The sequence below is a fragment of the Struthio camelus genome, chromosome 26, assembly GCF_040807025.1.
Source record: "Struthio camelus isolate bStrCam1 chromosome 26, bStrCam1.hap1, whole genome shotgun sequence".
In the NCBI taxonomy this organism is placed as follows: Eukaryota; Metazoa; Chordata; class Aves; order Struthioniformes; family Struthionidae; genus Struthio; species Struthio camelus.
In genome coordinates, this window is record NC_090967.1 from 4,983,395 (window position 1) to 4,998,136 (window position 14,742).

Sequence of the window (14,742 nt, forward strand, 5' to 3'; positions counted from 1 at the left end):
GAGTTTCCAGCTACATTATTTCTCTTCCTGAATCGCAGGTAGCCCGTTCCATCCTCTGCAGCTCAATTCTTCCCCCTCTCCCATAAACCACCGGAAGGTGCCTGTGAGTAATTAATTTTTAAGACCCTTAATGTTTTATAAACAGTAGTAACGAGCCAACGTTGTGTTGGCTGTTTAGGTGTCATTAAGTCAGGAGGCTGCTAACAAGATACTTTAAGTTAACACGTTGCCCTCTGAAATATCCTTTAATAAATAAAGAAGTGCAGCTCTTCTCTGGAGAGGCAGAGTTTGGTTAAGCTTGATAGCTGGTGGTGATGATGGTAGTAATAGTGATGGTGAGGTGGTGGTGGTGGTGGCCCACCTCCAGCAGCGAGAGGAGCAGCAGCACCTTCTCCTCTTTGAATTACATTCCTCCTTTATGGAGGGGAAAAAAAAAAAAAGCATCTTTCTCTCTCCAGGATGACCACTGAGGTGATCATTTTTCCTTGAGAAACTGAGGCTCCCTTTTGAAACTTACAGAGAAATAAGGTCATCTGTCAATTCAAGTCATTCTCTTCCATGCATAAAAAACATGGCGCGTGCAGCTTTTGTAAAATCTAAATTGAAAGTAAATAGCAAGCAGGCAGTTCTCGATGATAAAACCTCCCATTCTGTAGATTTCTGGTACAAAATTTATTTTATCCTCTTTATAACTACAAGGGCTGTCTCTGTGTGTTATTAAAGTAATGCATTTGCTTAACCTGCACTTAGATTCCCTCCCAACCTTCCCTGATTGTACATCTCACTGCTACATGTTCTCAGCCTGCTGGTCTCAGCTGGACAATTATATTAACTGCTTCTATTTGCAATTACTATGAATCATAAAGCAAGTCTGAATGGATTGTTTTTCTTTATTGAAAATGTTTAAACTTAATGCATCGCAAATGTCACAGCCGTGGGGCTGCTGCTTAGCTCTTTGGGAAGCAACGGGCCACGCGCAGCCAAGGATGATGGCGCATTAGAGACAAAGTTGGCGATTTCCTCCCTTCTTCCCTAAAATAATGCACAAAAGAACCAGCCCGGGCAATGCCCTGCGTGAAACCGAGGGAGGGATGGAGGAATCGAGCCCCTTCCCTGAAATGCCCGCTGCCTACAGGTGTGAGCGCTGAGCTAGGGTTGCACCGGGGATTTGAGCCTGGTCTTGGTCCAGGGCTGTCTTGTTGCCTAGTTGGGCCACCTGCAAGGTGTTAGATTGGGCTGGAGAGTTTTTTTTGGTGTCGGATCATGCTGGAGAGGTTTTCCTGTGGGACATCTAAAAGGTGACTCCAGCAACCAGAAGGTTACTGGCTTCAGCTGAGGCAGAAGATCAGTCCTGCTGCTCCTCATTGGTTTTTGCAGGTGTTCCTAGCCCCTGGCAAACTCATTTTGGGCTTTCTCCATGCTTCGCCACTGACACGCTCCACTAGAAATTGGTGGGACTGGGTTCGGGAGGTCTCTGAAGTGCCTGAGGTCAGCTATCTTTAGCAGCTCCGCTGAGCCTGCCAGGGCAGAGACAGGTAAGTACCAATGGGGATGATGGATTTTATCCAGCAGGAGTTGGATTACGTCCCACAAAGCAATCTCATTTGGGCAGCTCATCTTGCAGCCTTCAACTGCACTTGGCTTTTTCTAACCCTGGCCAGGACAAATTCTCCTTGTGCCGTGGGTCCAAGCTGGTTGATGTCACTGGGTTACCCTGGACTGACTGGTAGGAGAAAAAAGTCACATAGGACCGTGGAAAACTGCCAAGTGGCAGAAAAAGGGCATTTCTGGTTACGGCAGGGCAGGGAGAGCTGCAGGGCAAGCGCTGTCTGATCTCCCTTTTCCTCAAGCCATAAATTGGGAGCAACTCCAAGGCCACTGGAGATGCTGGCCAGCGGAAAGGTGGTTCAGGATGGAGCGGGGCTGGATGAAAGCCAAAGTGAATCCAATTTTTCCTTCCACCCTTGAGAAAGAAATCTGCAGAGTTAAGCTCAGGTCCGGCTCCACACCCTGGTTCAGTTCGTTCCCTCCGCTTTCGTTTCAGCATCATCAAAGGCTCCTCGACAAGATTTGTATCTCCGACACGTTTGTTTCGGGCATGTCGTTAACGCCTCCAAAATGGCAACATCCTCCATCCCATCCCAGTTGCATTTTTGAATAATTATACACTTTTTTTGTTTGTTTTTAAACGACTTTTCAGGTCCGGGCAGAGTCAGATAACCGTATAGATGAAATCAATAGCACACAGAACTGATAGAAAATTACCCAGGCTTTATAAACTTCACGCATGGCTTCCTCTTGCAGCTGTAGATCAAAAAGACAACAAACATAGAGGCTGTTCTGGCGAGCCCGCAAGTAGACGTTGCTGCCGTTTGAAAGAAGACGGCTATGAGAAGGGCTGCAGATGCTGCAGCTTCTCCCTTTGCGGCCGGTTTGGTCTCCCCGTATGTTCTCGCTGCGTTCCCGACCGGTTGCGTTTTGTAGCTGGAGCTGCTCTTCCCCGAGAAAGTCCTGGAAAAAAGCGCTGCGCGTGGCGCCGCGAGTCCGGCGGGGTCGAGGCAGGCGTTCCCGGCAAGAGATCAGCGGGCAAAGCCAATTAAAAAAATACTAATCGCAGACCGGTAGCAAAAGCAGAAGCACACAAAGCGAGGCTAATTTTGCCGTCTTTTGATCACAAAGGGAGCCGGGAGCCCCCGGTCGGTGCCCGGCTCCTGTTTTGAACGCTCCGTCCGTAAGCACCGCGGTATTTCATAGAGCAAAATTCCCAGGAACTGACAGCCGAGAGCTGAGCCTCGGGCGACGGCGTGCCGGCGGCCAGGGCAGACCCAACTCCGTTTTCCTGGTGCCCGGCCCGCGCTTGTTTGCATCTTTCCCCATTTCCCCGGGTGATTTCCTGGTTCATAACGAGGTGGAAATTATGTTTGGAAGAGCCCCGGCGCCTGGGATTTATTCCGCTACCGTTTCCTTGCAACGAGGAGCCATCAATAGTCGTGGTGCGTCGCCGGGTATCTGAATTACAACGCACCGTCTCAGCTGCCTAATTGGATGAATGAATTTTAGAGAAAATTAATGAATGGTGAAGAGCTTTTTTTTTTTCTTTCCTCCCCCCCCCCCTTCTCTCCTGTGCAAATTTCTGGCAGTGTAAACCAATTGCCTGCGCTCGAAATTCGTGCCGCGTTGCGGGGATCCCCGCAGCGTTCCCAGCTCCCCGGTGGCCGCCTTGGGAGCCGAATGATAAATACGGCGATGCCAGCGTTGATTCGTTGGGATATTTTAACAAGTGGCTCTTTGGGGCGCTTTGCAAGTCGGCGTCCGACCGGTAGAAGAGGCTAAAACCCCGCTGGCAGCCGGGGCTTCCCCCGTTGCAGGTAGCTCGGCTCCCGAAAGGGGCGAAGGCAGCGGCGGTCCGGGCTGCGATCCCCATTTTCCGGTCCCCCCCGCCTCGCCGCCGACCTGTTTATTCAATTTTTATGCGGCGTCAGAGAGAGAGGCTACGTGAAAGCTGAATTAATTAACGCCGGTAAGACACTTGGAGATCCGAGGAGGAAAGGCGCGATCGACACGCAATTTATTTCCTAATTATTGGGACGACCCCGGGCGACGCGCGGGCTCCTGTCGGCGCGGGATGTCTCGCTTCCTTGCCTTCTTACTGGTTTCGGTCATCGCAGAGCTGGGAAAAAGAGTTGGGGAAAGTTTTCCAAAAAAGGAAAAAAAAAAACAACAACAACAAAAGAAGAAAAGAAGAAAAGAAGAAGAAAAACCCCCTTCCTGGCCAGCCGCGGTTCAAGCACGAGCGGGGATACCGGTGATGGATGGGGGGCTCAGCGGGACCGTTCGCCTTGCCGGCTCCCCCCCACCGCCGCTCTCGGGGGTGGGGGGGGGATTTATTGTGTTTGGTTTTGTTTTTTTCTGCATCCAAATCTCAGAAATCAATTCGCAACCTTAGCGGTTGACCGAAAGGGGAAACTGAGGCAGCGGCCGTCGCTCGACGGTCGCTCGGTGGCTGCCTGCTCCCGCCGCCCTAACGAAGGAGCTCCCGATCGCTCCTCCCCGGGCTCCGGCAATGCCCAAAGCGCCGTGCGGCGAGAAACGCTTGATTTAGGACGTGAGTCAATTATGCCGCTCTGCCAAAACGCGTAAGAGGTGCACGACGACTCAAAGGCAGCGCGCTCTGTCCGCAACGGGTCTGCGGCCGCGGCCGGAGGGCGAAGGTCTCCGTCAGCCCCCGCGGACCGGGCGAGGACGCGGCCCGGGAGGAAAAGCCAGGCTTTGCTTTGCGTGCGCGCCCGCGGGTTGGGTTTTTTTTTAACCCACCGTTTGAAGCGGCGGCGCACGAAACGAAGGGTATGATTTAATCGCTATTTTTAAAACCTAGCGATTTTGCATCAGTCTCCTGATGCCTGGGTCCCGTCCAACGATTTCCCCCCCCCAGCTGTGATAAACCTGCCAGATTTTCTGTTGCATAAAGTGTTTTTTTTTTTTTTTTATCCTGTAAATTACAGGAAACGTGCTTTCCCCCAATATTTATATTAATTCTATGTCATTATTTCTTTAATTCTGGGCTCCAAAAGCACGAAGATTTGTGCTTCGTAATCTGTGCGGGAAGGCTGAATTGATGTATTGGCTGCAAACGAAGAAGAGCATGTGCAGCTCTTCCTCAGGAGGCTTCGTTTTCTCCATCTGCTCCATCCCGGCAGCTGGTTAAGTAAAAATCTTCAGTGCCGTTGCCTTGCCGTAATCGGGCTTTTCTCCTTAAACGCCAGGGTAGTTACCGGACCGGGAAGGAATCTAACTTTATATTTCTTTTCTTTTTCCTTTCTTCCCATCTGAGCTCCAGAGGTGCCCAAAATAAGCTGCGAGACCGCGTCGCGGAGGTGCCCTGGGCAATCCTGCGCCCCGTCCGTCCGTCCCCAGTTTGTCCTTCCTCCCCTCGGGTTTTTCGCAGAGGGGGCCGCTTATGGCAACGTCTCGCGTGAGGATTTTTTTTTCCAAACGGTCATTATTTAGCAGAAATTTCGGGATTTCCTGCAGGGCAGAGACGGCCAGCTCTGCGCCAGCGGTTAAGACGCGCCGTCTGGCCGCGCTCGGTAGGTTGTAACACAAAGCCTGTTACGCACAGGCCGTTAACGTTTGCATTTAAAACAAACATCTGTTTATTTAAAATACGTGTTTTAACGCCGGAAGGCGAACGCGAACGACTCGACGCTGCGGAAACGAAGGGACTCGAAGGAAACCGAGGCGTCCGCCCGCGCCCCGGCCCCGCTTGCGTTTCCGCCCCTCCGTCCGCCGCCGGCTCCCGGGGGCGCGGGATCCTCCGCGCCGGCTGCCCGTCGCCCGTAAGCGCCTGCGGCCTCGGCGCCTGGCATTTCGTAGGGCTTTACAGCACGTTTTGCCCTAGTTGAGCACGGTGCCCCTGGAAACTCTTTGCGTGAATCGGCGCTCCCTTTTCTTCCTGATCGCATTCGGTTTCGCCGCCGTTCCACAAATTTCACAGTCGGTTTTTTGCAAAATAGCCCCCAAGTTTCCGGCGAGGTTTCTATTCTTGTTACTTATTTATTTTTTAATCGCTTTTTTTTCTTTTCGTTTTTTTTCTTAAGATCAGCAGAGACTTTATTCTCAGGGCAAAAAGGGAAGGAGCAAACGAAAACTGAGCCAAAAACCTTGACACAAAGCAGGTGAAAATGCACAAACGCCTGCGATGTCCCTGGCAGGCTCTGGGCCCGGGGGCGGCTGAGCCCTCCTCCGTCGGCAGCCCGCGTCGGCGACCGCGAGCAGAATCCGGCCTCGCCGCCGAGCCTGAACCTGCCCGGCACGTTGCAGGTATTGGGATCCCAAGGTGCCGGATCTGAAACGCAGGCGGGTTTTTTTTCCCCCCTTGTTAAGAACCAAGGCGTAAATAAATAACATCCAACCTCCTCTACTTTTCCACCCAAAAAGTCCTGGTCCCCCCTCGCTTTCCCCTTAAAAAGCCTTATGAGAAGCCCCGAGCTCGGATGGAGCAAAGATGCTCCCTGTCCTCCGCCTCGCCGGCCTCATGCCTGGTTGCTCGTAATAAATCACCGGCAGCCACCGGGAAGCGGGGGTTAACAACGCGTGACTCCGTCCTCCGCCTCCCTGTCCGAGGCCCTGCGGAGTGAGGAATGGCCACGGTTTGGCTGCTAAAAGCGGGGGGAAAAAGAAAGAGGGGTGGTTGGTGGCGGCACAGCCCAGGGAGGGTAGCGGGCTGGGGGGAGAGCCCGGCCACGGCCCCGCGGCGGCCAAGGATGCGCCTTTGGCGGCTTGATCTAAGAAGCCGGGGAAAGCGGAGCTTGAGCAAATATCCCGCGGAAGGAACTACCTGGGAAAGAGGCGAAGACAAGAGACAGCTACAGAAGGCAACGGGGACAAGGGTTTCCTAGTGTCATCTCAGTCCTTTCCGACAGTCCTCTTGGCCTGATGAGAGAATCTTTTTCTTCTTCCTCGTCCGTTTTAAGTTGCCTATAGCCGCGGAGATCAGATACATGTTTCTGCTGCTTTTACTATCAAAAGGGTCTGCCTTAGTTCACTTGGAAAGCAAGGCGACAATGCTTCCTTCCCGACAATTTTATATATTTATCCCTTTGGCTGAAGCCTTTGATTCCGAAAAGTGCAATTAGCAAGTGGCGGCTCTGCAGTTTGACTTCTAACCAGCGAAACCCCCAGTGCAAACGCGTAAGCGGTACTTTAATGAAACGCAACGTTTCCTTTCGCTGTCTGCCTGTAATATACACCTGAGCCAGCACGCAGGCACCCGCATGCCGGAGTATATAATAATAATAGTGTCCTTGTCATCCAGAGCCCTCCGAGCACGATATAAAGCAAAAGCAAATAATGCAGAGCGCAGACTCGTGAAATTGCAGCCCAGCTTAAGGAGATGTTTCTTGAACTCCAGAGCTACAGATGGGCAGACTGCCACTTGCCGTGAGCTCCAGCTCTGCATTGCTCCATTTACCGGGGTCCTCATCCTGTCTGAAGTCGTGTATTGCTCATCGCTAACGCTAATGCATAAATAATACAGCTCAGAGGAAGTATTTATTATCCCCGACTTGCAGATGGGAAGCCGAGGAGCAAGCAGCTCTGCCGCTCGGTAGCAGGTCCCAGGTAGGCAGCCAGGCGCGAGAGCTTGAAGCTGCCGCGCTGTGAGGGCTCAGTCCCGCTCTGAGTTGCCTCCTCTATCGCCCAGCTCTGTTTCTCCACCTTCTCGCTGCAAACTGAAAGCCACTCCACTGCCTTCTGCCAAATTCCCTGTGCACCGCTGTGGAGGAGCTGAAATGAGGCCCAGGTCCTGTAACCAGCCAGCTTCCCGGCTGTGACCTGGGACCTGAAAGTCCCGTTCGTGTCTGAGAAGACGGGAGCAGACACAGAGGGCAGAGCTGGGTTTCAAGCTGGGGGGACCGTGCGGATGCAGAGATTCCCCAACCATCGCCAGACATGGACAGTTCCTGCTCCGGAAACGGCTCTGATCAAACGCTGGTCACCATCTTTCCTGGGGCCAGGAGGAAACGTGATGGACGAGTTCAGCCAGGATGATCGCGTGGTCTCGCCCAGCCTTAAACCTGGGAATTTATCGAACAGCTTCAGAGCTGCCAATGCATGTAGCGCAGGGGGGCTCTCCCCGTGGGGCAGCGTCCTCAAGTCGTGCCCTGTCAACGCTGTCACCTTTATTTGCGATGTCTACACATTGTCCAGGGCTGTATCCCTGCATCTCACCCAGACGGCAGTGCTCGGTGACAGCTAACACCACGTACCCAAGCGCTGGAGGTTCGCGCATCCGTTTTGCTCAGCTTTTGCTCCAGGAGACCTCCGTGTGCTTCTGCCAGGGCAGAGGTGGGGGGAACCTGTGCCCACGCACGTGCACGCGCACACAGGCATGCACAGGCATGTGCACACACGTGCACACGCGCCGCCACGCGTGCCACCGCAGCCTCCCCTCTCGCGCCCCGGGGAGCCAGCGGGCTCGTTTGATCAGGGCCCATGAGGCTGCCGTCGCATGAAGGCAGACGCTGTCTGCAGGCGTCCTGGAAAAATGCTTTCTCCGGCACGCAGCTGGCCCAGCGGTGCTCCTGCGCCTTTACCTCCGAATCGCGGAGGGAGGCAGGCAGGATGCCGAGCGGGCCAGCCAGCACAGGGACGGCGTGCGGGGAGGCCTTCTCTTGCCAGGTCACCCTCAACCGCTTGATCTGATTCGCAGGTTTGGGATCAGGAAGGAATTTTCCACGTGTCCATCTGGCAGGAACCGCAGCAACTTTTGCTCTCCTCTGTATCATGGAGTGGAAAACATCTGGGCCTATCAATTATCCATGAGTGCACGAGATGCGAGCACCAGCAACGCTTCGGGCAGCCTGGAGCCCTGAGCCAGGTCCCCGAGGTGCCACGCGCGTTCCCCGGCTGCCTCCGGGCTGCCCACCCCCGTCGCACACGGGACTGGCGTGGCGGTGGACAAGTTGGAGCACCTTGGTGGGGTTTAGGCAGCTCATGGGACCGGTCGGGATACAGTGGGGAAATAACCCTGAGGACCAAAGTAATTACGTCTAACTGGGGTTACTGGGCTCTTCCCTAAGAGTGGTGTGACTTGAGGGCTGTCAGGACCCTGAGGGCACTAATTGGCTTTCAATTAGTTCAATAAGCAGCCTCACCTGGGACCCTACCCACCACTCAGCAGCTCCATTTAAGCTCAAGCCAGGGCAGTCTCCCCTTTCCTGCTTTCTGTGTGGACCTTGGGCTTATGCCATAGCCTTGTGTCCAGCCTCGTCTCCTGCCTGGGCAGACCCTGGACCTATGGGAGCCCCATGCCTCACCTGGGGCTGTTGGAGGAGCTGGTTGTCACCACTGTGCTCAGGTACTGTAGGGATGTGTCCTGCTTGGGGAGGGTATTGCCTGTGTTGCAGTTGCCCTTGGCTCCTGGCTTGTCCTCGTGTGGGGTGGCACTCTGGAGTTGGCTGCACCCCCAACCATGGTCATCCTGGAGGTAGCTGTACCCTCACCCGTGGGTCTTGATGTGTTGGTGAAGGGTGGCCCAGCCAAGCTGTGCATCCCTTTAGGGCTGAGTCTGTGCTGTTGCAGGGCCTGGCAAGCAGAGTGAATTTGGGTTGGACCTGTTGGGGCCTCCTGGGCTGATTTGGGTGGTCCTGGCTCTGTTTGCAAGTGGTACAGCTGTAATGAAGCTATTGCAAATGGGATGAGGTAGACCATGGGGCAGCTTAACTGCATCCCTTGGTGGGAAGGATGTGTGCCTTTGAGGGGCCTCTTCTAGCTGCTTGTGTGCAAACAAGGATGCACTTTAAAACCTCTCCCCTGTCACCATGAATGTGATCTCGTGCAAGATATTTGTTGTCCATCTTCCTAGTTTGATTTTCAGCAAATTCTGTCCTGAATTTGGCACAAGCTAGTTTTAAAATTTCCAACTCCCTTCTGTGGGCCCCCTGCACCTGTGAGGGGAATGCTGGCCTGGTCAGTCATAGCACTCTTATTTTAGTCACCATGTAGCTCACTGTTTGACAAGCGCTGGCACACGAGCAAACCAGAAAGGAACTAAAATTTCCAAATCATCACTTAAAATAAAATGCAACTTGTTGGAAAATGTCAACATGGCTGTTTTGACAGACTTCTTTCTTCTAAGCAGAAGACTTGTCAAAACCAGCCCTCTCCCTGCAAATGCATCTTGTTCTCCGCTTCTGCAAATGGAAAGAGTGCTTCATCATGTCTCCTGCCCCAGCTTTCTCCCTGCCCTGCTGAGGCCTTGCCACCTTTGCTCAGCCTTCTTGTGCTCAAGCCTTCCCCCTCCAGGAGCCAGAACTGCAGCTTTAAACTACAATTTGATGTATTGAAAGGAACCTTCCTTGTATGCTGGAAGGGAAAAAGGCCAAGCCGAGCCCCATGGGTACCTTAAACCAAAGGAGAGGAGCCTGCTCACGCAGGGTGGAGATCTACAGCAGCTTTCTAGCCTGCCACTTTCATCTCCTGGCTATTCCCTCCCCTGCTGCCCGCCCCCTTCCATGCCAGCCGCCTCCTTTTAATTACGTTGTAGAAAAGTCTCACAACTCAGCGATTCAAGGTGGCATTTGAGAGAAATGATTCCCTTTAGCATAGCTGACAGCTAATTTGTGTAAAGTTTAATTACAGCTAGCATTAATTAACTGGCAGTGTGTTGCAATACTAAAGCAAGACCATCTGTTCTTAAAACCACCTCCCCCAAATTTCAGCCCTAATAATCTTGCTGCTGAGGAGGTTGCTCCAGTGGACCCGGTGTAACCATAGCCATTGCAGGAGGGCTTCTCATCCGTCCTGGGCAATGGAGGGCCCAGCACCGCGGTATCGATCACTGCTCCCTCCAGCTACTGCCGTGGAGGGATCGATGTTGGAGGACGTGGGTCTGTTGTGCCCCTGGAGCCCAAGTGTGCTTCCAGGGATGTTTCCCTGCAATATAATCTCATACTGTACCTGTTTATAGGGAGGGTTAGCTCTTACTTTCTTGCTGTATTGCTCGGGGGGGGGGGGGGGTGCCTAGCTGTTAGACTGGCCCCAGCAGTGCTGTGCCAGGACCCTGCAAGCTGCAATGAGAGCATTTCTGTTTTACCTTGCAGGCTTGTATGTGGCCAGATGTGATATGAGTGGTGGGAGACACTTTCTAAAGTAGAAGTTTGCTGGACTGCTGCAGCGTGGCCCACGCTCATGCAGGACTGGTCTATGCCAGCATTGGCAAAATTGCACCAGCTTCCTTGTTTCTGGATAAGTAAAGCTGGTAACTTCTGCAGCCTGAAAGGGAAACTCGGGTGTCCGCATGCAAGTGCCTGGTTCCCTGTGCTGTGTCCCATAAGGTGGGTTTGCCTTTGTCCCTAGCTTCAGCCTCTCTGTTCATCCATGGTGCAAAGATGTGAATGTCTAAAGGGGCTGCATTAGCATGTAGCCAGGAAAAATCTCCCTGTTGCTCCAGATAGCACTAGGAGCTTGTTTTGGCATTCTCTGCTAGAGTCTGCTGTCTGGAGGCATAACTAGTGTCAGGAGGCTGGTGTTGCTGAGCACTGGGTGCACGCTAATTAGAGGCTGCAGCAAATCGGCCTGGGTCCTCCTCCAGCCAGCCCAGAAACCCCCTGGGTGAAGCAGAGATGGGGCAAAACTACTACAACCAAATGCCCCAGAGCTCTGCCCTTGGTAAATTCTGCCTAACCTCAGTGCAGCTGCTTTGATCTCATCATGTAAATCCAGATGAAAACAAATACATACCCAGCAAGAGACAAGCTAGTCCTCTAGGCTCTCGGCCAAGCCTTTGGCTTGAGGGCTTTGAACTGAGCTCCCCAGCTGCTGGTGGGAGGAATTCCTTTGGTCAAACTGCGGCTCCCAGCTTGTCTCAGCTGCTGGGTTTCAGAGTTGAACAGAGCCTTTCCTTCCCTCCCGGTCCCCCAAGCTTGGAGGTAACTCAGTCCCTGATCTCAGCTCCATGGCTTGGGTCCAGACCTTCTGGTGCCCTGAGGAGCTGAGCTCTGCCTTCATGTGGGCTCAGTGATCAAAGGAGTTTTTCAGTGCCTGGGATGGAGCCTCTCTGGTGGCCCCTTGCAAGGAAGTTCAAAGAGCTGGCAAGCAGGTTTCAGTAGGGAGCTGAAGGGCTGATGGCTTCAGAGGAGGCCAGTGCACCACGGGGAGGGAAGATGGCCCAGGGACAAGGCAGGAGCCCAGGACTTGGGAGATTTGGGCTCTCTTCCCTGCTCTGATGTGAGCTGCCTGCCTGAATGAAACTCAGTGGGATCTGGGGACTAAGCCTATGCTGGCAACCCAAATGAAATCCCAGCTTCACTTGTCTGTTGCTTCCACCGAGTTCCTCAAGCACAGCTTGCTTTAGATGACAGGAGACATGCGGTGTATAATGTACTCTGACAGACATGGTTGCCACCCACATTGTAACCAAACTTGAGAAAGCATAAGCTAACCCTGCTGATGGGGTAAAAAAAATCCTACCTTTGCTGATGTTGGGAATCCTGCATAGGCTGCTGGGTGGGAGCAAGGGTGAAATCCCAGCTCCTGGGAGCTGTCTACAGCTGTATGTCTAACATTAATAACACCCTCTTGTAACAAGAGTTGAAATTATGGTTGCACACAGTCATGTTACCCCAGGCCAGGGAGTTAGTGCCTGTCTGCCTGCAAGCTCCGAGACTGCTGTGGAGGCAGAGTAAAATATTAGCTTAACCTACCACAACAGTTGTTAAACTCATTCATTTTACTATGCAAGCACACAGGCGATTCCTGTAGCTCAGCTGACAAGAGCCAACTCGGAGCTCTGCTTTTTGTACCGCATGCACAAAGAAAGCCCTTCTCTCGCTAGGCCTGCCCCACACTAGCAAGGCCTGGAGTGCAGTGACACTGGTTAAGCCACTTTGCCTTTTGCATTGATGACTCCAATCAGTGTCGCATCGGCATTTCTTGCTTACCAGGCTGGGATATGCTTCCCTTTGAGCAATATGACCGCACAGATTTGTTACACTGATGTGTCTGGACAGGGATCAGCACTGGGGAGGCTGCGGTGAGCTAGCACACATGCCAGCACCATTGGGATAACAGAGCAATTCTGGGTGGAGCAGGCTTTGGGCAAGGGGATGGTGCTTCCCTGGCCTTTACTGCTCCTCCCCTGCTCAGAGGGCCCAGCAAGGGAAGTCCCTCTCTGTTAGGTGTCTTGCTATCCCTGCTGAAGCAGCAGGGATTGAAGGAAGACCTCTGGCAAACAAGAGTGTTTAATTAAACAAATGTTTGTTAGTGTATAAGGTGTCTTTAGGCAAAAGAGCCTAGCAGAAGGTTGTGGTTCTACACTGAGTGCCTCTTGTTATTGCTATAATAGACTGCAGGTGAGGAAGGTAGGCAATGTTGTTGGGCATGCAATGGAGCACATCTGAGTGGATGCTGGTGCTGTGACCAGTGCCTTATGGTGCTCATAGCCTTGGTCTGCCAAGGTGGATGGGACCTCGGAGAGCCAGGGTGGCTCATAGCTCTGCTGGGTCTGGTGCTGAGGGGAAAATTGGGAAGGTTGGCTGGGAAGCATCCAAAGCTTGTCCTCTTTGGAGTGACTAGTCCTGGCCACCATCTCCTCCAGTGAGGCCTTGCAAGCCTCCACTTGCCTCCCTATGAAATGGGGAGGGAAGGAAGGAATAAAAGCAGCCCTGAAGCAGAGTGGGCATCAATTCTCACCTTTGCTGTTCCCAATTAATTTAATGAACTGGTTCGTGTGATATTGTTGCCCTCTATTGGGCCCAGCCAGAATGGCTTGGTCGGTGCCATAATCCCCACACTGTATGGAGAAGAGGCTGGGGCTTTTCCCCTGCAGTTTGAGATGGAAGTGATGTTTCCCTGGTTAATTGTGTTGGAGTTCCTTGGAGAGGGAGTTCTTGCTCAGAGCTATCGTGAGCAAAGAGCCAGAGCTAATGCCAGACGGAGGTAATGAGCCTTGCCGTGGACTTCAGTGGAATTTGGATCAGACCATTTGCTGCCTCTAGGGATGAGTCAGTTCTGCGTTGCCTTACTGCTGGGCTGGAAGTGTGCCCAAGTTATCTGCAGAGAGGTTTGTGACTCTAAGGGACTTGTCTTAACTCCTCCCTGCTGCTGCTATTGCTGCCCCTTTTTACAGCCAGAAAGGTGCTTTGAGGTGGGAATGCCAAACAGAAGATGCTCCTATGCAAATGTCCGACATCTGCTAGTGAGGGCACCATGGCTAGAGCAAAGCCTGGAGTCCCCTGCCAGGTTTGTCAGGCTGTACAGACCTGCCAGGATTGCAGGCCCTGCTAACAGGGCTCTAGGGTGTGACTGCTATGGCTTGGTGGCTCTTTTCTGGAAGAGAAATGCCCCATGGGGCTGGGGAAGTTGTTACCCTGAGAGCAAAGGCATCAAAGTAAACAGCATCCCCTTGAACAGTAAATACACAGAACCTGAAACTGTTTTCTTCTTTGTTTCTTTTAACTGAGAACAAGTAGGGAGAGTTGGAATAGCTGGGAGTGTTATAAATGATGACATGTCTTTGAACTAGCAGCTGGGTGAATGTCTCATCCCACGCTGTCTATGCTCATGCTCCCCTGTCATCTGCTTATGAGGGCTAATAGAGATAAAACAATCTGAGGATGGATTTCCAGGCAGAACGGTTCTGCCAGGTGCGTTGTCTTAATGCTGCAGCAAGGGACTTAAAAGAGGCCACAGTGCCAAAATCAGTCTGGTGAAGTTGGAGTTATGCCTGGGGTAAATCTGAGGCCTGGGGAAGCAGAAAATGGTTGATTTGACCTTGTGTTGCAAGGGCACATGCTGTCATCAAAGCCTCAGGAATCCTTCTCCCAAAGAGGCATGGAAAATGTATGGCTTGTGTCAGAGTGAGCTTCAGCGGACGTGGGCTCTAACGGATCACTTTGAGTGCTGGTGGTCCAGGCTGGCTGGAAGGACTGTGACCACAGAACCAGCATTTATGTTGTGTTACTGAGGCCTTTTTAAAGACTTGAATAAATGTTTACACAATGGTGCTCCTCAGGCAGCATGCACCTGCTCTAATTAAAAGTAATTTGTTTCATGGAGCTTATTCTTGCAGTAGGAATCCCAACTTCTGGTGTAGACACTGGCCTTTAACTAATCTCTGTCTAATTCTGCCTCTGCACTTCTGGCTTTTTCACGGGAGCTCTCAGGGCAGAACCCTAAATAATCCTTAGAGCCACACAGGGAAGGAGTTTGGGGAGGCTCAGTAAAACAATTTGGCTGTAAACC